The sequence below is a fragment of the Benincasa hispida genome, chromosome 9, assembly GCF_027475165.1.
Source record: "Benincasa hispida cultivar pf3 chromosome 9, pf3_genome.v1.1, whole genome shotgun sequence".
Lineage (NCBI taxonomy): Eukaryota > Viridiplantae > Streptophyta > Magnoliopsida > Cucurbitales > Cucurbitaceae > Benincasa > Benincasa hispida.
In genome coordinates this window covers 495,863-506,094 of record NC_143486.1, presented here as the reverse complement: position 1 = coordinate 506,094, position 10,232 = coordinate 495,863, and the positions used below count along the sequence as shown (strand labels likewise).

Sequence of the window (10,232 nt, the reverse complement as noted above, 5' to 3'; positions counted from 1 at the left end):
ATTGAAAGATCATAATCTCCAGAAGATAGCAGAAGAGTTAGGTAAAGGACTCAAAACTGATTTCAAAGTAAGGACAGATGGTGTATTACTGAAGGAAAGTAGATTTTGTGTGTCAAATGTGTTACAGCTTAAGCAGGACATATTATAGGAGGCACGTAGTTCAACTTACGCCATGCATCTAGGCAACACCAAGATGTATAGGACTTTGAGGAGATCATTTTGGTGGCCTAGGATGAAGAAAGAAATAGCTGAATACGCAGATCAATATCTAATATGTCAACAGGTGAAACCTGAGAGGCAAAGACCAACAGGATTACTTAACCACTCCAAGTACCTTAGAGGAAGTGGGAGCATGTAACGATGGTTTTCTTGTTTGGATTTCCTAGGACGCTCTCAGGATATGATGGAATCTGGGTAATAGTTGATAGGTTGACCAAGACGACTAAGTTTATACCAGTAAAAGTTACTCTTACCTTGGATCAATTGGCTAATATGTACATGGATATGATAGTTAACTAGTTTAGAGCTCCAACGTCGATAGTATCATATGAGGATCCGAGGTTTACCTCGAAGTTTCGGCCTAGTTTGTAGAAGGTTATGGGTATTGATAACGGGCAGAAATGCACGTTATTACAGTATTAAGTTATTAAATAATGAAGGTTTTCGTTGATAAAATATGTTAGATTATGTCCAAAAAGCATTAAGTTCATAACATTGCGGTTGCATACATTCATCATATAAAAACAGTTAAATTTTGTATTTTTATGCAGAATATGCGTTGACGCAAGGTGGAAAGTGAAATCACAAGAAATCAACGGTCGAACGTAGCATTACCGCAAGGCTTTGTAGTGATTGGTGTTCGCAAACATCCGGTCAAGAAGGATTTCCGCATAGAGCCGACGCAACTTGGTGGGCACATCTGGGTGAAAAGCATAATTAATCACGATGGGACAGAAAGCTGATGACAGTCGAATCCAAATTAAGTTCACAAGCCACTAACGATAACAAGTACACTCAGCTTTTCGGTGACAAATATTCGGTGCATCAGTTAGAGAATTAAAGCCATCCCATCTATGCAATCATAAGAGAGAAGCCGTCTTTCACCCCGAAGCTCTATAAATACTGAAGGAAACTTCAGAAAAGGAGTTCAGTGAGTTCGAATAGTTCAGCGAGTTTGAATACTTAGATAATTTTCTCCATAGTTAGAATAGCCTTGTTCGTAGATTTTCTTTTATTTTAAGGCGAAAGTGAGAGAAGCGAGATTGTGCTCATAAATCATTCCGGTGAACTTGGGAAAGTGCCGAAAGCTTCAAGATCAGAGAGAGGGCTAGCTCTTGGTGGAAGCAGGAATATCTTTTGAACAGAATAGAGTTGACAGTGTAAAAGCCTTGGGAAGCAAAGGATTGCTACCAAGCTCTCTATCCTTATCTTCCATTGTCGTTTTGTACTTAAACTCATCTATAGAAATGGAATTTACTTCTTTATATCTATTCACTCTTTGTTTATTACGCATGAGTAGCTAAATCTGTTGAATGGGTTGAGAAGTATTTAGCTACCTTAACTAGGGATATTCACTCTATGCGATTATCTTGTACTATGTATGGTTCATTCGTCCATTAGAGATACTTGGGAGGGTAGTCTAAGGACAGGATCTAGGCTTGGAAAAGTCAGGTTAGAATCTAGGCTCGGGAGAGTCAAATTAGAACACATAATCAAGAGATAGAAGCTTAGAAATAAGCACTATTTTCTATTAACACATTGCATGCATCCTATAGATAGGATATGATTGTGTGCAATCACCTTGTCTTTGTGTGCATCTTGCATCATCGCATAGGAAAAGAGTAGAGACTTAGGAATAAGCTCTATGCACATTGTTACATTCAACACATGCCTAGAACTAGGAGCACCGCATTTGCATTGGCAAATGATCTGCTGTCGCATGAGTGTAGCATGATCGCATAGTTTGATGCATTGCCAGGAAATGCTAGCGAAAGACCTTCTCAACCCGTTCCTCTGCATACTCGGTGTATCTACCAGATAATCAAACTTTTCTCAAATCCATCGCATTCATTTATTTTATTATCGCAAACAACAACCCAAACAACTATTTTATTTCTTGGTTACCGCATATCACCGCATACTATTTTTCCCAAGTCCCTGAGTTCGACCCTGGACTTATCAGGAAACTCAGTGGGGGTTATACTTGGATTCCACTGAGAAAACTTGTTGCTCAATGCACTTCCATCACCGCATTTCATTCCATATTTTCACTTCATAAAATAACGCATCAAGTTTTTGGCACCGTTGTCGGGGACTTCGACAAATTAGTGTGCTAACGGTAGTTTTTTTTATTTCTTTGCAGCTCTTAATCTCTGGCGAATTACGACTCAAATATCGAGAGGACGTTCCGATGATGATTAAAAGACAACCGCCAACAACAAGAGAGAACCCAAGAATGGCGGAACAACCGGAAGAAATGGCCGCAAACGCGAACAATATAATGGCCAACCCCATCCTTCTGGCGACTGACCGCAATAGACCCATTCGAGACTATGCATCGCCTAACCTCTACGATTTCTCTCCAGGAATCATGAGGCCAGCGTTAGATGGATCGAGGTTTGAAATGAAGCCGATAATGTTGAAGATGATCCAGGTTGTTGGGCAGTTTGGAGGGAGGCGTGGCGAAGACCCGTACACCCACCTCTGGAGCTTCATAGAAATCTGCAACACTTTTGTGTTCCTGAATATCTCTACTGAAGAAGTTTGGCTAACTCTGTTTCCATTTTCTTTGTGTGATTAGGCAAGAAAATGGGTATATTTTCTCGAACCGGGTGAGATAACTTCATGGGAACAAGTGGTGAAAAAGTTTATGAAGAAGTATTTCCCATCAACCGAGAATGCTAGGAGAAGGAAAATAATAACGAATTTTGAACAAGAAACTGACGAATCGCTCAGCGATGCCTGGGAAAGTTTCAAGAGGCTGGTAAGAGACTGTCCACATAACGGCTTACCAGACTGCTTGCAAATGGAGATTTTTTACCAAGGACTGAACCCTGCTCTGCAGACCACTGCTAATGCGGCAGCAGCTGGTGGTTTACTTGACAAAACATATGAGGAGACCAAAATTATACTTGATCGTATTTCAAAAAATCACGAGGATTGGCGAGAAAATGATCAAAGATTAAGGATTAAAGACAATGAAGCAAACAATGGGGGCCATCGCATCCCTTCAAAATCAAATGACTGCGATGGTGAGTTTGATACAAGGCATCGCAATTAACAGCATGGGATCGAAGAAAGGGCAGGTCAACGCAATTGCTTAAATGACCGCAAGTTGTGTCATCTGCGGAGATTCTCACCCGATGGAAGAATGCCCAGAAAAATCCGCAATCAGTATGCTTCATAAAGAATAATCCCTACTCCGATACATACAACCCCGGGTGGAGAAACCACCCAAATTTCACATGGAAAAATCAACAACAAAGCTTTCAACCAGTGGCGCAAAAAGGAGGACCACTCGAATTTTTCCCGCAAACAAACGATCCAATGCCTAATCCAGCTAGCAGCTCGCAGACACCACAATCTTCGTCCTTAGAGAGCTTGCTGAAGCAGTACATTGAGAAAAACGAATCAGTGCTTCAGAATCAAGCAACCATTTGAATTCTCGAAATTCAGCTGGAACAAATTGCGGGCGAGCTCAAAAATAGACCGCAAGGAGGGTTGTCGAGCTCAACTGAGCTTCCTCGCAATGTTGGGGGTACAAGAAAGGAGCAACGCTTAGCAGTCTCCTTGTTAAGTGATAAAATGACTGTGAAAGTAGGGGAGGAGCCCATCGCAACCAATTTGAATGTGGTGACAACTGAGGACCCGTTGACTTATAATTCGAAAAAACCCAAGAAATGAACCATGAGGTTGCATCCACCCTTGATCCTTTAGAACACGAAGCAGAAGAAGTCCAACTACCACCATCTTCGCAAAGATTGAGAAAGAAGCAAAATGATGAAGAAAATATCGTAACAATGGTAGTAATCAAACTGCTATGATCCCACAAAAAATGTGCGACCCAGGAATCTTCACGATACCATGCTCCATTGGAGGGGTCTACAGTGGCCAAGCACTATGTGATTTTGGGGCAAGTATAAACATAATGCGCTATCAATCTTCAAACAATTGGTTATTGTCACACTCACGCCCACGAAGGAAACTCTCCTACTTGCTGACAGATCCCCAATATACCCTGAACGAGAGTTGAAAGACGTCACAATCTCAATTGATAAATTCCTCTTGCCGACAGACTTTATCATTTTGGATTATAAAGTGGACGAACATGAACCCATCACATTGGGACGACCGTTCCTGTCGACGGTCGTGCCCAAATTGATGTGTAGAAGGGGGAAATCATAATGAACATCAATAGAGAAAAACTCTGGTTTAAGGCAGTCAAGATTCCAGAAGATCGAGAAAAGAAGAAAAAGACATTGTGGACGTGAAAAGCCCAGCTTGGAATAAGCAGTCTCTAAGTTACTATGACTCAGCCTCATCAGGGACACAATCCTTTTGAATATCCTTTTCCTACATCAAGGCTTCATGAACTTTCGTCACTTTGTTATATCTTTCAGTGCATATTCTTTATCTAAAAAACAACAACAACAACAATAATCATGCTCAACGATTGCGGTGAAGCGATTTTGTTAACTTTGTTTTTTAATATTTGACCCTCTCGATGTTTTTCATGCAAACGATCGAGGCGAACAATTGCAGAGGTGCTACACAAAGACGCAACTACTTTATTCCATCACCGCAGTCCAAAAGAAGAAGATCGCCGCAAAGCAGGATGCGTCAGTAAACAATGCGGGCGACAACGAAATTTGGGGGTTGTATTCTTCCTTGACTTTATTCCAAATTCTGCACTATCGCATCGCATTTTAATTTTGAAAGTTTTATCACTACATCCTCTTTGATTACCACAATCATTTAACATTGATAAATTTAGTAAGTCACCGCATACTGTCTCTTTGCCAATTATGATTTCAATGATGAAACATATGCTTTTATTTTTTCGTATATACTAGAGTCAACTTAATCTTAGAAAAGTCACCTCATAAAATATTTCTAGAAGTTAGTGGTCAGCTAGCTTTCTTTCAAACTGACTTTTTACGTAGCTTCCTAAGAACATCGCATGACTTCTTTCAATCTTTTGGAAATGAGGACATTGCCACATTTTAAATTTGGAGGTGAGGAATTTATTTTCGACCTTGTTATTTTTAGCTCTACAAAAAGGAGGAGGGGAGGAAAATTTTGAGAATAAAAACTCCACTATAAACGCAATGGGGAAACCCATGTTGATAAGAGTTAAGCTTTGAAGGAAACTTACCCGTAGTTGGGTGTCCACATGACACACGTGGGAGCAAGCCAAAAGAAAAGTAAGTCGCCAGGATCAACGCATATATAAATGATCGCAACTCTAGTGCCAAGTAGGTATGAGTTTAGTCTGAGGAAGAGCGCCTTGCTCATAGTTGGATGTCCACATGACACACGTGGGCGCAAGCCAAAACAAAGGCGAGGCACTTGGATTAGCGTAAGGTCAGAAAAAAAATAATAATGTAAAAAATATGCAAGGATAAAAATCATTTAACACCCTAGTGAAAAAGTATTTTCTGAAATAAATCATGCGATGTCCTGGAATCTAGTAAAGTCCTTTTGAAGGTTAAACTTGCGGTCCCTAGATCTTAAAAATATTTTAAGAGGAGACTCGAATAAGAATTAAGGAAATTTTGTGTATAGGATTTGAATGAAGTATCCTTGAGAAATCTAGGAAAACAGATTGCGGTCGACTTTCTAAAGGAAATCTTCAGCTTATGCTTGAGGACAAGCATTGTTTAAATTTGAGGGTGTGATAACGGGGAGAAATGCACATTATTACAGTGCTAAGGTATTAAACAATGAAGGTTTGCATTGATAAAATATGTTAGATTGCGTCCAAAAAACATTAAGTTCATAACATTGCAGTCGCATGTGTTCATCGCATAAAAATAGTTAACTTTTGTATTTTTATGAAGAATATGCATTGACGCAAGGCGGAAAATGTAATCACAAGAAATCAACGATCGAGCACAGCATTACCGCAAGGCTTTGTGGTGATTGGTGCTTGTAAACATCTGCTCAAGAAGGATTGCCACATAGAGCTGGCGCAACTTGGTGGGCGCATCTGGGTGAAAAGCATAATTAATCATGATGGGACAGAAAACTAGTGATGGTCGAGTTTGAATTAAGTTGACAAGCCGCTAACAATAACAAGTACACTCAGCTTTTCCGCGACAAATATTTGGTGCATCAATTAGAGAATTAAAGCCATCTCATCTTTGCAATCATAAGAGAGAAGCCGCCTTTCACTCCGAAGCTCTATAAATACCGAAGGCAACCTCCAGAAAAAGAGTTCAGCGAGTTCGAATAGTTCAGCGAGTTCGGATACTTTGATAATTTTCTCCATAGTTAGAATAGTTTTGTTCGTAGATTTTCTTTTATTTTAAGGTGAAAGCGAGAGAAGCGAGATTGTGCCGACAGATCGTTCCGGTGAACTTGGGAGAGTTCCGGAAGCTTCAAGATCGAAGAGAGGGCCAGCTCCTGTGGAAGTAGGAATATCTTTTGAACAGAATAGAGTTGACAGTGTAAAATCCTTTAGAAGCAAGGGATTGCTACTAGGCTCTCTATCCTTATCTTCCATTGTTGTTTACTTAAACTCATCAATAGAAATGGAATTTACTTCTTTATATCTGTTCACTCTCTGTTTGTTATGCATGAGTACCTAAATTTGTTGAATGGGTTTAGAAGTATTTAGCTACCTTAACTAGGGATATTCACTCTATGCGATTATCTTGTATTATGTATGGTTCATTCGTGCATTAGAGATATTTGGGAGGGTAGTCTAAGGACAGGATCTAGGCTTGGAAAAGTCAGGTTAGAATCTAGGCTCGAGAGAGTCAAATTAGAACACATAATCAAGAGATAAGAGCTTAGAAATAAGCACTGTTTTCTATTAACGCATCGCATACATCCTAGAGATAGGATATGTTGTGTGCAATCACCTTGTCTTTGTGTGCATCTTGCATCATCGCATAGGAAAAGAGTAGAGACTTAGGAATAAGCTCTATGCACATTGTTACATTCAACACATGCGTTCTAGAACTAGGAGCACCGCATTTGCATTGGAAAATGATCTGCTGTCGCATGAGTGTAGCATGATCGCATAGTTTGATGCATTCCCAGGAAATGCTAGCGAAAGACCTTCTCAACCCGTTCCTCTGCATACTCAGTGTATCTACCAGATAATCAAACTTTTCTCAAATCCGTCGCATTCATTTATTTTATTATCGCAAACAACAACCCAAACAACTATTTTATTTCTTTGTTACCGCAAAGTCTTCTTGAAAATTATCACCGCATATTGTTTTTCCCAAGTTCCTAAGTTCGACCCTGGACTTACTGGGAAACTCAGTGGGGTTTATACTTGGATTCCATTGAGAAAACTTGTTTCTCAATACACTTCCATCACCACATTTCATTCCATATTTTCACTTCATAAAATAACGCATCAGGTACCAAACTACATTTTAGTACAACTTTTCATCACCGGCGGATGGTCAGTCAAAGCAGACACTATAAACACTGGAAGACATGTTGAAAACATGTGTTCTACAGTTTAAAGGAAATTGGGATACGCAACTGCCATTAATTGAGTTTGCGTATAACAACAGTTATCACTCGAGCATAGGCATGGCTCCGTACAAAGCACCGTATGGCAGACCATGCAGGATCCCGATATGTTGGAATGAAATTGAAGCATGGGAACTATTGGGTCCAGATTTGGTGCAGCAGATATTAGATACTGTGAAGCTTATCAGGGAAAACTCGAACACAGCATGAGAGAGATAGAAAAGTTGCGCTGATAAACGAAGGAGAGATTTAGAATTTGATGTTGGAGACCAAGTATTCCTTCGGTTATCTCCATGGAAAGCAATACTTAGGTATTAAAAAAAAAGGAAACAGAGTCCACGATACATCGGACCTTACGAGATTATAGAACGAGTTAGCTCGGCAACATATAAATTACAATTAACTTCAGAGCTAACTCGTATTAGTAATGTGTTCCATGTATCGAAGTTGAGAAAACATAACTCATCATAGACCGAACCATATCCAACAAGGTTCTGTTTCTCCTTTCTGATACACCATTCTGCTGAGGTGTACCAGAAGCCGAGAGTTGGGATGCAATCCCATCTTCTATCATATAGTTCTGGAATTGGAGGATCATATACTCTCCACCACAATCAGATCGTAATGTTCTTATCTTCTTACCTCACAAGTTTTCAACTTTAGCCTTATACTCCTTGAACTTGTCAAGGGCTTCAGAATTACATTGCATTAGGTAGAGATGCCTGAACCTTGAATAATCATCTATGAAAGAGATGGAATATTCATACCCACCCCGAGCTCTAACATTCATTGGACCACAGAGGTCTGAACGTACAAGCTCCAAGGCTTCCTTGGCTCTATAACCTTTTCCAGTAAAAGGTCATTTGGTCATCTTGCCTTCAAGGCATGATTCACATACTGGCAAAGAATTTTCTTCTAAATTCTTTAGAAGTCCACTTTTCACCAACTTCTCAATCATATTGAGGTTGATGTGACCTAACATGAGATGCCAAATATGGGCATTTTCCTTAGGAGAAACCTTTGTTCTTTTAGCTATTGTTGTCGTACTGAACATTTTAGTGTGAAACAAGGCTTTTATGACTAACGACCTTAGTACATATAAGTTATTTTCCATTGAATCATAACCAATCTTCGTTCCATTCTTGAAAATAAACACTTTATTCTCAGAAAACGAGACAATGTACCCTTGTTCAATGAGACAAGAAACCGAGATTAAGTTCGTCTTAATATGAGGAACTACAAAAACATTATCCAGTAACAGATAACGTTTCTTGTCAACAAATAACTTCAGCCTACCTATAGCAACAACTGAACCTCATTAGTGTCGACTAGTAGAGTCATCTCTCCCTATGGCAACGTTTTCCAGGAACTGAATCCTTGTTAAGAAGAACAGACATGATTGGTAGCACCCGAATCTAAGATCTAGGAAAAATCATCATTCTCTACCACACACGTCTCCAAGACCAATAAATCAGATTTACTGTCTTTTCTCCTCTTTTGGAGAGTAGGGCCATCAGTGTCAGAACAACTGACACTACTGGTTTTGTCATCCATCCCTTTATGCTCGAAAAGTAAGAACTGACGTTCAAAATAATCTTGCAGTGAGTCCATAATCTCGTGTGCAATGACCATGTTCTTAACTTTTTTGGCCAAAACATCAGGTATGTTAGCTAAAATGTGAAGTTGGGCCAACAAATTAGCCTTCATCCACACCTCATATGCATTGCGAACACTTCGCGATGCATCAAGGGTCGGGACTTGAGGACACTTCTCAACCATGACAAATAAGAGGTCATTTGCCACGAAATACATTTTACACGAATCTTTCCACTATATGTAGTCGGTCATATTAAAAGTACTAAATGGAAATACTAATGAGTTGCTGAAAAGAAAAACACATTGACTTACATTAGGTTTTAAGCAAATACTTGTTGTAAAACAAACAACATCTAATAAGGTTTTAGCAAAACTAATATGAACCCCGTGTGACATCTATTTTCGCAATGATGCTTCAAAGGTTTAGAACAAAAGCCACCGAAGGGAGGTCAATTATCCCTCCTCTGAATTGATAAGTTCTCAACACGTCATTAATACCAGAACAACTCTTGCTCCCATAACGATAGCCATCACTGATTTGGCCAAGAAAACATTAACTTACTTAACAATCTCCCGTAAGTGTGACCCGCCATTTTAGGCCCTAGAGATCCACCCTAAAAAACCAATCCGAAGGGAAAAAATACGATTGGGGCAAAACCTAAAGCAACCCTATCCATTTCTGAAGTTCACCTTGATCTTGACCAACTACACAAAACCCATCCGAAGGGCGATGCTCCTAGGGCGCCACGAGGGAGTACAGAATAATCTCACGATGTGAACCAATGATAGAGACCATAGGATGTGTTGAAACACATCCTTCACCCACTTACTATAAACACTCTCTCCGTCCACCTTGATATTGACTCATGCAAACACCATCCGAAGGGGGATGCTCCCATCCGAAGGGGGATGCTCCCAGAGCA

General features: G+C 39.8%; 1 non-coding gene across 1 annotated transcript; it reads right to left on the bottom strand.

The window, feature by feature from the left end:
* Positions 1-2,902: 2,902 nt before the first annotated feature.
* On the bottom strand, positions 2,903-3,009 carry LOC150033560 (small nucleolar RNA R71). Its single transcript, XR_016532553.1, has one exon. It is a non-coding gene; the product is annotated as a small nucleolar RNA R71 (small nucleolar RNA).
* Positions 3,010-10,232: the final 7,223 nt, after the last annotated feature.